Genomic DNA, 11,786 nt, shown 5'->3' with positions numbered 1-11,786 from the left:
TAAATTTCAAATTGTTTTACTTTTTGCAAATTATGTATTTGGTTTTCATAAAGAAATGTGTAATAAAATTTAATTTGGGAAAAATATAAGTATTAAGCATTTTGTTGTAAAGCTCGGTTAATTGTAAGATTTTTATTTAAAGAAAGATTTTCTAGCAACTGTCCGATGATAGTTTAGAGGCTAAAGTAACAAAGCTTCCTATAAGTATCAGCTAGGTGGTATTGTATAGCTTGAACGAAATTTTGGTTTAAATATGATTGGTGGTAGAAATACAAGCAGAATACCTCATTCACTTCGTTTCCTCGATTTATATTTTTGCTCGCGAGCTGTCTCCTTGGTATTGGAAGCAATTTCATATAACTTTAAAATTTCCATGCATCCATTCTTATTCTTTCCCACTAGATTCAATTCGAGGACGAATTGTCTTAAGGGGGGGGAGATTGTAATATCCCGAATTTTTATTTTCAAAACTTTAGAATTTTTATTAAATCAAAAATCCGAATTTTTTTTATAGTATGGGTCGTGAAGACCGAGCATTTCTAACTTGAGCCCAAATTTGAATTGAGCCCAAGCCCAAAAACAGAACGTTCAGAAATTTCGATGAAATAAAATGGAACTCTACGATATAAACTAATTATCCTAAATTAATTTATTGTTATCATTATTTGTTGTACTATTAGAAAGTTAATTGAAGAGATGTTTTATGACCCAACTAAATAATTAAATAAATTAAACCGGACCTAAAAATTAATTAACTGTGTCGAAACCACACGAATAATTGAAAAACCGAGCGAAAAAAAAAAAAAAAAAAAAAAAAAAAAAAAAAAACCAAACGAAACGAGATCAAATCACTGAATCGGACCGAATCGGTTCGAATCGAACCGGACCGGCCCATTTCCTTTCTTTTCTTTTTTTTCTTTCTTTTTCTTTTCTTTTCTTCCTTCTTCTTCTCCAGTAGCGTGACCTCCTCCTCCTCCTCCTCCTCCTCCCTCTTCTTTGATCTCCTTCCTCCGGCCACCGAATTTGGCAAATGAATACTCTAAAAACATCTACTCAACGCGAGGAAGAAGATTATAGCGTAGATTTGAACTGAAATTGTGACTATTTCGAAGGGGAAGAGCTTGAAGTTTCGGACACCTTTTTCCGGCGATTCACGCCGTTTCAGGCAAGCCTAGGACACAAGGTGAGTACCAAATGACTCCTCTCTTCTTCCTCTTTAATTTGATGGCCTCCTCGTCGACTGAAATAGCCGGAATCGGAAAACCCAAAATGGGTATCACCGAACCTTTCCGATCAATTTTCGGCCAAATAGTTCGTACCCACCTTGATTTGAATACATATTAATGATCCTCTCATCGAAACGAATAAAATGATATATTGTTTGTTAATTTTGGTGAAGATTTGAATTTCCGGCCACCGTGCACGGTGGCGACGGCGGTGGTCCGGCGACTGGCCGGCGACACTCCGGTGAGGCACCAAAAGGCAGAATCTTCCTCTTCTCATGTAGGTTGTGGATCCGTCGTCTGATTTTCAATCGGTACACTCTAAAGCTTAATTCGCAATTTTTGAATAAATCCCGAATTAATTAATTAATGAACTTAATTAAGTATTTAAGTAAATTGAATTAAATATTGTTAAATATATTTTATGAATATTAAGTATAACTATAAGGTTGGTACAAAAAATATATATATATATTCCTAGCTAATAATAAATTTTAGGTATTAACAAATAAATAGTTATAGAACAATTAATTATAATGGATTATGTGAATTAAGTGACCGAATAAATGACGGATATGGCGGACGAGATTAGTGGATATGAATTTGCCCGATGGATGGGCTGTGTGTGTGGATTTGTGAAAATATGAAAAATTTGGATAGTCCAGTTTATAGAGAAAATGTTGCCGAATTTTTAATAAAACACTTAATGAAGAATTAAATTAGTTATATTCTTAAGAAGTAGTGACGACAAAAATTTGAAGTATTAAGAAATATTATACAATATTAGAATTATCATTATATAATATTTCTCACCGAATAATTAGAGATTTTATCTAAAGGTTATAAATTAGAATAGTTATTTATATAAATGAGAGAACCTAAATATATATGCGTATATAACAAGTGAATTAAATGACCGGTAGCCAAAATAAATAAACGAATGTGAAATATAAGTTTTTGAATTAAAATTCTTATTTAGAATTTTCTTATTTATTTTAAAGGTTTATAAAATACAAAATGCGAGGACAAAAGCTGGAAGCATGTGGCTAAAAAGGCAGTCCTTTTAAAGGACAATAAAGAACTGTGAGTAGTGTTAGATAACTAGTATCATCCGCCTGCATTCATGCATTCACGGCTAAATGCTATCATGCATTAATTTGTTGAATTGCCATATTGTGCTGCACTAATTGTTGATATTAAATAAATTATGTGATTACTTGTGCTGTGTATATACTGTGCCTTGTTTGTGTGGAATTGGGATGAAGTGGGCCACCATGGGTTTGTGAGGACGGTCTATGTGATATGGATCCTGAATATGATATGATATGAAATGTGACCGTCGGCCGGGAAAATGGGAGATCGGCGCCCCCGTGTGCACCTGATGATATGGATTATATAGAACCACAGGATGGCCTCTTGTTGTTGCGCACCTGATAATCTAGATTTGATTGTAGCCCGCAGGGTGGCCTCCTGTTGTGAGCACTTGATGATCTAGATTGGATGGAGACCACCGAGTTGCCTCCTGTTGGTATGGAAAAGAAAAGAGAGAAAATGGAAAAACAATGAGAGGACTGGTCAGTGAGGATAAGACCAGTTGGCCGTATGGGGGATCGGCTCCCTGGTGCACATGTATGAGAGGGCGAGCCATGTGTGAGGACGGCTCGTTGGGGTTTCAGGTGGTGCCACTGACTAATTTCCACGTGATGTGATTATATGAAGGTGATGATACTTGTGATTGCTGTTGTATTGCCATTTGTGTGACAAACTGCATGATCATATAATTAAACGGTAACTAGATAAAAATATTTAGCATCTGTGTGATTGTGTGGGGTGAGAGGGTTATCTAACCCTACTCATTGAGTTTGGCGCTCACCCCTGCCTACTATTTTTTTTCCAGGTAATAAAAAGAAAGAAAAGCCTTGTGGAGTTGAGACACTTATTGTAGAAGACTGTTAATGATAGAAATAACGATGTAAATACAAAGGTAGAGTTCCGCAATTGTATTCCAGTTGGGTTGTAATTAAATAATGAAAGTCCATTTTAAATATATGAACTGTATTTTGAATGCATATGCATAATAAGTTAATGGGCCCGAATCCATAAATATTTGTAGAATGTCGAATTGGAATAAGTTAGGCTTACTACGGGCTTCGGGGGCCTTAAGCCCACCCAGGTCCTAGTGCCGGTCCGGCCCACGAAAATGGGTCGTGACAATTTGTCTATCTGAGTTGTTGTTATTTCTTATAGGACTAAAATGTTCTTTTATATATTTCACTATATGATTAGCATTTACAATTAGTAGTAATATTTTCCATCGAGATTTATTGTTCGTGATTGTTGGTATAATGCTTGTTGAGTTTATTTAAATATATAGATGTTATTATATGATTCTATAATTATATGTGATATTATAATTATGTTTTTAAATTCAGTCTTATTATGTTATTAATATCTTATTATGATGATGATTTTATGAATGTAATGTATCTTAGACTCAAAATGTTTTCCTTTAACCTACTTACCACTATTCCCACCCAAAATAAGCTGGAGGGTCCTAATTATGTTGACTGAAAGAGGAACCTAGATATTGTGCTAACTGCTGAGGAATATAAGTTTGTGCTTACTGAGGTGTGTCTAGAGAAACATGCAAAAGGTGCCTCTGAGGGGGAAGCTAAACCATACAAAAGGTGAATTGAGGCTGATGAGATGGCGCGGCGTTATATTCTGGCATCCATGTCGAATGTATTGCAACATCAGCATCAGTCCATGGAAACTGCCTATGAAATCCTGGAAAGCCTTAAACAAATGTTCATAGATCAGACTCGAGCAGCTAAGCAGACTGCCATGCAACCTCTACTAACTGCTAAGATGGTTGAGGGGTCTCTAGTTAGAGATCATGTTTTGAAAATGATTGGTCTTTTGAATGAACTAGAGATCTTAGGTGCTGAGATTGATAAGGGATCACAGGTGGAGATGGTTCTACAGACACTGCCTAACAGTTTGCAGCATTTTCATCTTAATTACAACATTGATCATTTGGATTTTTCTTTGGCAAAATTGTTGAATGAGCTGCAAGCTACAAAAACTATTCTAAAATCGTCTTCTCAAGATGTTGTGCTTAATACTGAAAAATTTTTTGCTTTTTGCCATAAAAGGATTTAGAAAAATAAAAATATTCAAAAACCTAAGCCGAGAACACCTACTATAATTACCAGTGCTAGGGTAACAAAGCTTAAGGACAAGTGTTTCCACTGCAAGCAAGCGGGAAACTGGAGAAGCAATGTCCAACTTATTTAGCCAAGCAGAAAACACAAGGTAAGTCTTCTTTTCATTTACTAGTAGTAGAAACATGTTTGATGGTGTTATCTACACTCCAACTGTGTGTAGACTCAAGAACCACTAATCATATCTGTAATTCTTTGTAGGGGCTTCAGGTAGCGTGCCATCTAAGTGAAGAAGAGGTTAGCATCTTCCTGGGAGGTGGAGCTGAAGTTACAGTTTTAGCTATAGGAGATATTTGTCTTAGTTTTAGGAATAATAAGACCTTAGTTGTAAAAGATGTTCTTTATGTGCCTTTCAATAGAAGGAATTTGGTTTCTGCTTCATGTGTTGGGAAAGAATGGATATTCAGTTTGTTTTAATGAATTTTTTAGTGATTCAATATCTTATGATGGCCTTTATATTCTAAGTGTTATTCCTGAACTGCAACTAAATCATAAATTACATAACATAGATAATACGCCATATAAGAGAAAACATCCTAGTGAAATAAATAAAACATATCTTTGGTACTTAAGGCTTAGTCATATTAATCTAGATAGGATTTCTAGTTTGGTTAATGCTAGACACTTGAGTTCATTGAAAGTGGAGGCACTACCAACCTGTGAATCCTGTTTGGAAGGTAAAATGACTAAGAGGCTTTTCCCTTTAAAAGATAATAGAGCCGATGAAGTATTAGCATTAATTCAGTCTGATTTGTATGGTCCAATGGACGTCCAGGCTAGAGGTGGTTTTGAGTATTTTGTGACATTCACAGATGATTACTCAAGGTATGGATATATTTACTTGTTGTACCGTAAGTCTGGATGCTTTGAAAAATTCAAAGAATTCAAGGCAGAAACAGAGAAACTACATGGTAAATATACCAAATCACTCCGATCTGATCGTGGTGGTGAATACCTCTCTAAGGAATTCATTAATTTTTTATCAGAATAAGGAATTACATCTCAATTGTTTGCACCTGGTATGCCACAACAGAATGGTGTAGCAGAAAGGAGAAATAAGACGCGTATGGAGATGGTGTTATCTGTAACGCCCCAAAACTTTCGAATCTTAAAATAATATTATTTTATCGGGTCATGAATGGTGCTACAGAAATGGGGATAATATTTTATTTAGATCCGAGGAAGATATTGAGTATGCTTAACTATGAATGGGTAGTGATTTACCAGTCTATGAATAGTACCACCGGTCTGTGAATAGTACTACCGGTCCGGGAGTCGGTATTATTTTGGTCCGAAAAAATTACTATATATGTTTTATATTTTCTTTAATATCTTTGGAGTATGTATGCATGATTTTTATGGGTAGAAAGTAAGTAATGAATATTTTTGGAGAATTTAGATAATTAGTGAATAGTGAATTATGATGCTTTATTAATTAAGGAAATTTGAGGAATAATTTTTATGGAGTAATTTGAGAAATTTGTGAAGATAAATAATATTATGAAGGAATTGAATTGGAGAATATTTTTAGCCATTAGATGAGCTTAATCTTAGCCATCCAATTATGGGAAAAAGACCAAAATACCCTTTGATCACTTTATAAGGTCAACTTCAATTATTGAGCAACCACTTTTTCTCTTCTTTTCTTCTCTTCAACGCCACTTCCTCTTCTTCTTCTCTTCTTTGTTTTTCTTCACTTCTTACTTGTTAAATCCACCAAATTAAACCCACCCAACTTGATTTAAGTAATTAATCTTAGAGAATTAAGCTTGAGAAGTGATTTGTGGTGATTAGTTTCAAGAAATTTGGAGATTCTCTACTTAAGCCAAAGGTTGGGGAAACCTCTACCATGGAGTAAAGGCAAAGTTAGAGCTTAGAAAGCTTTAATTTAAGCTTGCTAAAGCTTATTTTTAAGGTTAGTGTTCATAAACACACTTACCTTACTTGAATTTTTTATTTTGTGCATTTATGCTATCATACATGTATTTTGGGATTTTGTATGAAATGATTGATTTGTTGAACTTTGGTTGCAATAACATGCTCTTGGGTGATGTTTGATGAGTATTTAGTATGTGGTAGAAATCTCTACCTTGTATCTTTGTTGTTCATGTTTTTTTTGTCATGGTTAAAGTAAGCTGAATTTTGGAAAAAGTGTTATTGGGTGAGATTAAGGACTAGTTTTCAACCATTTCTATTTTCCATTTGTGTTTGAGTCCTTCATGAAAGTTGTAGGTCTACTTCTTAGCTTTCCAACCCATTCTCTTGTGTCCAATTTGGAGATACATAGCTCAACTTATGGCTGAAATACCTAAACTGACTCTGTTATGTCGGGCCACATGCATCACTGAATTGAGTGCCCCATTTGACCACTATAATGTCAAGATTTGTTCTGAGGTCTTCATGAAAGTTGTTTCCCTGTGTCTTGCGACTTCCATGGTTCTGGATTGGTTTAATTTGAGTGTTTGGTTAAGTAGGAATTCAATAAACATTGGACTTAGTTCTGCTGAATCGGGTCTGGACTATTGGTCTGTGTTCCTAGCTTCTGTTTACCACCTTACGCATTGATCTGGGCTGTGGTCCCTTCATAACATTTGTAATATTTTATCTTAGCTTTCTAATGAATCTAATTTCATTCAATTTGGAGACCTATAACTCAAGTTATGTCTTAAAAACACAGCAAAGGTCAAGGAAATTTTAATGCTGGAAATTTCCTATGCCTTGACTCATAGGTTTATATGGATAAATGTATGTATGAATCATGTGTGATGAGGTTCTCTTGATTATTTGTATGTTTGAGGATTGATTTGACAAAAATAAGATATAAGGTTGAAAAGTGGTATTGTGGATATGTTTAAATGGATATAAATGGGAAAAATTGTTGGAAATTTTGGGATAAAGTGTGGAATTAGTTTAGATAATGTATGATGAGGATAGAAATGGATACCTTGGTGCATAAGAGTTATGTTAGTATGCTTGGTTGGAGAAGGAAATTCCTCCCGTTGGTTTTCATTAAGAGGCCAAACCACTCTAGGGTGGTAAGGCTTACTTAATTATTTTTTTTTTTTTTGTATGGTATAAGTATGACATAAGTATGATTATTTTGATAACTTTCATATGTTTAGAGTTTTAAAAAAAAATGGGTATTTAAGGTGTATGTGCTTTGAATTTTGAATAAGGAAAGTATGATAAATTTCATTATGATGTTAAGAAAGTTTTAAAAGAAAAGGAATTAATGAGAAATTTTCCTATATATATATATATATATATATTTGAAATATTTCCTTTGAAGAATGTGGAAATTTTTGTAAGTTGTAAGTTGAGAAATTTGAAATGATGGGTATTAAGTAATGAAGAGTTTTTGATTAAGAATTTTTGCTTTTGTGAAAGAATGATTTTGATTTGGGCTCTACTATGCATGATTGAAACGTGGTATGATGAGATTGATTTTGTTATGTGAAGCTATGATCATATGCTAGGGTTATCAGCCCTTATAAATAGGCGGACGCGCTTATTTGTGTGATGGGGGTGGTGCTTTCATAGGCCACGGTGGTGCTTTCATAGGCCACGATTGTGTGATGGGGGTGGTGCTTTCATAGGCCACAGTGGTGCTTTCATAGGCCACGATGAAATCTGCTTATGTTCATTCTGTATTAGTATGAGCCTTAACTAAAGAATTAACATATTTGTATTTATAATCGTCTTATTACTTTCAAAGTATTTGAATTAAACGAATGAGATCATATTATTTTAGTAAACCTTACTTTGGAAATTAATGATTATGTTATGAAATGAATTTTCAAAGCATGATATTCCGGTACATGGTTTTAAACATAAATAGTATATGTATTGGTATAATAAATGTGGAAGTAATGAATTTATGAGTTGAAAGAATTACATTCTTTATGTTATTAATTAATAGTTTATTTGATATTTCTTTTGCTATAAATGTACATGTATGTTGAAATTTAATGATTTTATGTCATTTGTGTTTTAAGTAAGTTGTCATCACAACTTTAGTAAGTATGTGAATTATGAGCACCACTGAGTTTTATACTCAGCGCGTTGATTTTTATCACGCGCAGGTTAAAGACTGTGGTTGCTGCTTGAAGACTAGAAGAGTAGTTTCAGGGCAGAAGTGACTATTGTGGTAGTAGTAGATTGAGATTTATGTACTTAAGAACTATGGCATGTATAAGTATTATATTTTCAGAGATTGTATTATTTGAATTATAACTTAACCATGTAATTAGCAATTATGTTGGTGTCTATATTCGGAGATAAGCATAAGATTCATTAAATGATTGAATATAAAATATTTCAAGAGAGTTGGTATGATTAGTTTATTAAGACTTGATATATATACTGAATGCAATTAGTTGATAAATATTAAACTACTATTGAGGATTTATATAATTATGAAAATATAGAAGTGTTGTTGTGTTATGATGATTATGTGGAGATGTTGGGAGTTTGGAGTTTAATTGGGAGTGTTTTGTATTCACATGTTTGGCGAGCTCAGTTTTTAAAAGGGAAATTCTTACAGTATTTATGTAGGATTTTTCCCAATCTATTTTTCAAAAAAAAAAAAAAAAAAAAAAAAAAAGAGATGAAAACGAAATGAAATGATTATCTATAAAAAAAAAATTACTCGCTACACTTGTGAATACTCAATTACTTCTAATTCATAATCATATTTAAGTATTTGTATGTTAAATTAAGACAGTGTCTCCGGCACCGAATGTGGCATCCGTCGTCGGGTCTCACGGGACTCGGCAGAGGGTGTTACATTTAGTGGTATCAGAGCATAGGTTTAGGCGGTTCTAGGTTTATGTTTGATTTAAGAAATATAAGTAATTAAGTGAAGATATATGTTATATATGTTTGATAAGTAATTTGGCTCTGTAGCGGATCTTCTATGAATTGGTATTGGAGATAGAATGTGGATAAATGTTTTGGATCATGATAGTAGTTTGACCTATTATTGGAGAGCAATGTCATACTTGGTAGCATGTGTAAAGGTTGACATTAATGATTTTTAATTGTATCCTTTCGGATAGTTGATAGAGTTACTCTTTGGAGAAATTTTAAAAGCTAAGGATAGATCTTTGAGAGATGTGATGATTTTCTTGAGGCATTAAAGGATTTGTTTCCTCCTCTAGGATTTCCATGTGCTTTGAATAGCTTGGGGATTTGATTTGAAACTTGTGAATTTTGACTTTGGAATTGATTTACATTTATAACATAAATAGTATGAATGTGTGATAAAGAAAGTTTATGTAACTTAAATGTTTAAGAAATGTATCTTTTTACCATGCTATTGAATGATTGATTTTCATTATGAAATTTTTCCCTTCCTTGATATTTGGATATAAGAAGATTTGATTTTCAAGTGTAATTTTACAAAGAGTTTGAAAGATGAAAATATTGTTGTGTAAATGAAAATGAATTTACATGCGTAGCTTATTCCTGTGTTTATGAAGTGTGTTGACTTGTGAATTTGTATGTACATAGATAACACTTGCATGAGATCTAGGCATGTGATGTGCATACATAAGCATGAACATATGTACATATATACCCAGTGACAGATATGTTGGTAATGAGTTGCTAGAATTACCAAGTAAATGAACTATATGATTTGAACTTGAGCACATTGGATTTTACATGATTGAAGTGTGATGCTAGTATATGCATTTTGATGAGATTTGCATGGATTTTTGGCTGGAGAGTATTTATGATTTTAAAGATGATTACTTCTTTGAGTGACGTAAAAAGAGTATGTAGTATTATTGCACAAGTGTAATTTATGAGACCTAATCGATATATACTTTGAGGTCGTTCACTTGGAATGTGAGAAATGATTAATATTTATAGGAGATGATAATCTTTTGTGGAGTAAAAGTATGCTTAGTTTCTCATAAGCCATTTATGAAATATATATGGATTTTGTGGATAATATGGATTGTTATGATGATAAAAAAAATTATTAAATTATTGTTTTTAGTAAGAATTAAATTGTTTTAATCCTTATGTGCAAATTTTGGAGCTTGTATAATTGTGGCACCTTATAGTGTAGCATAGAATAAGTAGGCATTGAATTCTATGATATTGTCTTTTGATGTTTAAAGAACCTATTGAATTCTAGATGCTATATGAATTATAAGCAGAGATATTGGATTAGTGTGAGATGTTATGATGTTAGAAAAGTGAATGATTTCTTTAAGAAAATGTAAGATGATTATGCTATATAAATCATGTCATGAGGGTTAAGAGAATTGATTAATGACAATGAGAATCAAGATATGGTCTGTTCAATTATTAAATTGATGTTTAAATTAGTGAGCTGGATACATATTAATGAATATGGTTATGTCAGTATTTTAATATGAAGAAAAGAACACCTATGAAAGTTGAAAGGAATATGACTTGACATGACCTAGAAGAGACTTAAAATTTGGGTTATTATTAATTGGTGATTTTTTTTACGAAACCATTGACTTCTAAGAATTAATGAAAATGGAGGTAATGAGTATCAAGCTATAGACTTGTACATTTTGGAATTCTATAAGTTAAGTGTGAATTGATAAGAATAATGATTTGAGGTGATCTTATCCTGCTTAAACAGAACTGATTTCTATGCCAAAATAATCAAATATATGTAAGTACTCATTGTTAAGATGGAAGGATGTAGTGTGATAGTTAAAGGAGTTGTTTACTAGACATGAAAGTTTTATGGGGTTATACAAAATCACTATAATCTTAGGAATATGATATAACTTGATAAATTTCGGTTGGTGTTATAGGTCAAGCCTTCTTAAATAAATGAGCAAGTGGGTATAGTGTACATATGGAGCATTTTCACAAGCTATATTAAAATCATCTTGTTACATTCATGTGTGTGGACTTCACTCTTGCATTTAAGTGGGTACTACCATATGAATCTAAGTATTATGATATATATATATATGTATATTCATTTGTGAGTTAATGCATATTATCTGTGATTTGGTTATGTGGATTTAAGTATTAAACCTTAAAGCATAACCCTTGATTTTTGCATATGGTCCCTTAATTGCATGGTAGAGGGAATGAAAGATGTTATTAAGTGATTCTATGGAAGAGTAAAGAGGGATTTTGACGGATCTATATAGTTTGGATCAATGATGAGATTATGATATGGTTATTGAATTAGAAATCTCGATTATTAATTTGGATGATTATGTCTGTATGTAAATCATTCGTTATGGCGAACTCATCATAGATCCTAAGGATATTAAGTATTAATTTTTTTGAGAAGAATTTATAGGAGACAAAAGGGAATTATAAGATTTTTAGTAGT

At 32.8% G+C, this 11,786-nt stretch overlaps 1 long non-coding RNA gene and 1 pseudogene across 1 annotated transcript; both read left to right on the top strand.

The window, feature by feature from the left end:
* The first annotated feature begins 472 nt into the window (after positions 1-472).
* On the top strand, positions 473-3,292 carry LOC149492787 (uncharacterized). Its single transcript, XR_016318843.1, has 4 exons — positions 473-1,183; positions 1,400-1,537; positions 2,225-2,306; positions 3,121-3,292. It is a non-coding gene; the product is annotated as an uncharacterized LOC149492787 (long non-coding RNA).
* Positions 3,293-3,722: 430 nt separating this feature from the next.
* LOC149492786 (uncharacterized) lies at positions 3,723-4,385 on the top strand (annotated as a pseudogene).
* The last annotated feature ends 7,401 nt before the right edge of the window (positions 4,386-11,786 follow it).

Source organism: Jatropha curcas, chromosome 11, assembly GCF_041381405.1.
Source record: "Jatropha curcas cultivar XTBG-Jc1 chromosome 11, XTBG_Jcur_1.0, whole genome shotgun sequence".
Taxonomy (NCBI): Eukaryota; Viridiplantae; Streptophyta; class Magnoliopsida; order Malpighiales; family Euphorbiaceae; genus Jatropha; species Jatropha curcas.
The sequence above is the reverse complement of the archived record's forward strand: the minus strand, read 5'-3'. Positions and strand labels throughout refer to the sequence as shown.